Raw genomic sequence first — 1,683 nt, forward strand, 5'->3', positions numbered from 1 at the left:
GCTGGAGTACCAGGTTCTTGAAGTTTTATCCTCCATGGACAGCACAATGCTGGTGCATGTTTTTCTTGTTTTGTTTTTTTTTTTTTAAGATTGGCACCTGAGCTAACATCCGTTGCCAATCCTTTTTTTTTTTTTTAATCCTCTCCTTCTTCTCCCCAAAGCCCCCCAGTACACAGTCGTATACTCCAGTTTAGGTCCTTCTAGTTGTGGCATGTGGGATGCCGTCTCAGTGTGGCCTGATGAGCCGTGCTAGGTCCAAGCCCAGGATGCGAACAGGTGAAACCTGGGCCACCAAAGCAGAGCACATGAACTTAATCACTTGGCCATGGGGCCGGCTCCAGGTGATGCATGTTTTATGCTCAAAAGAGGATTTATTGATGCTGACGAAATTGCCTGCCTAGGATCTAAAGACTGTGCTGTCCATATTCTGCCCCCTGGACCTACTCTTCACCCTTCTCCACTGTGCTCTGTGCCCCAGGAGGGTGGCCTTTTGGGACTGCACCAACCAGACCCTCTTGTCCTCTGGCTTTTGGCTAGATTTGGCCAATGCAAGGCATGGGAGCAAGAAGAGATGGCAGCCTATTAGCCCCCGGGTTCCTGCTGGCCAGAGGTTGGCCTTTCTCTAGCAAAGGCCTTGGCTTCTGGGGGTGGCCCTCTCCTACAACTTCCCCCACAGCCATGCTTTCTAAGATTGCAGCAACCACTCCCTACATTGTGCCACGTGACTATCCCTATGTACTTCATGGTCCCTTCATGGTTTCCTAGAACCCTGCCCACGTTTTGTAATGGCCTCTTCGTTAGACTCTCCCCAGTTACTCTGTTTTGAGTGAGGATTAGACACACTATCCACAGGAACCTCTTTTACCCCCTAGCTCCATGCCCGTCAGGGTTCTCCAGATGCCTGCTCAGTGTTGGTGCTTGGGCCTAAGTTGGCTCAGAAGCAAAATTATTGATTACATTCCAGGAACTTAGATGCTTCTGCATATATCCCAATCCCCACTGATTTCATAAATTTTCCAGCCAGAGAAAGTGGGCGTTTGTCCCCAACCTTAGGAGTAAACTCCACGGAGTTTGGAGTTCCAGAATAGTTCTTGAAATCACAAATGATCCTGCTCCCTTTGTATATGTCCAGTGTTTTTCTAGATCAAATAGATATGCAAATTGGAGTGGGGTTTTCTTTGGGGGGGGTCCCAATTTCTCCTTTGAACAATCAACCACTGAGTCAATGATAATCTCCAGAGCTGTTGAGGGTACCCTGCCTCCCCCCACTCCCCCCATCCCCTAGTTTACACTCCTTGAATTCAGGCTCCTTGAGGCCCACAGCAGTTCCTGTTCTCTTGGCCTCCCTGTTGCACAGCACAGTGTCATCCTGGAGAGAGCAAGTTTTCTGTCTCCTGGTGATCTAGACACCCCACTGCACAGAACGTGCTCTTGGGGTTGCCCGCTTCCAACCATACTACACAGGCATTTTCCTCACCTGGAGGATCTGAGATCTGAACGAGGAGTCTTAGGCTTGCTGAATCATCTCACCTAGTTCCAGGACTTCAGTGAAAAGGTCAGTTCCAGAGTAAATCTCTGCTCCCAGGAGCTTCTCTCCGTGCGCTGTCCTAGATTGCCAAGAGGGCCCTGAGAGCCAGATCTGTAACTTGCTGCCTAAAGAGAAACTGAGGCCTGGAGAGGAGA

This window comes from Equus asinus, chromosome 25 (genome assembly GCF_041296235.1).
Source record: "Equus asinus isolate D_3611 breed Donkey chromosome 25, EquAss-T2T_v2, whole genome shotgun sequence".
Lineage (NCBI taxonomy): Eukaryota > Metazoa > Chordata > Mammalia > Perissodactyla > Equidae > Equus > Equus asinus.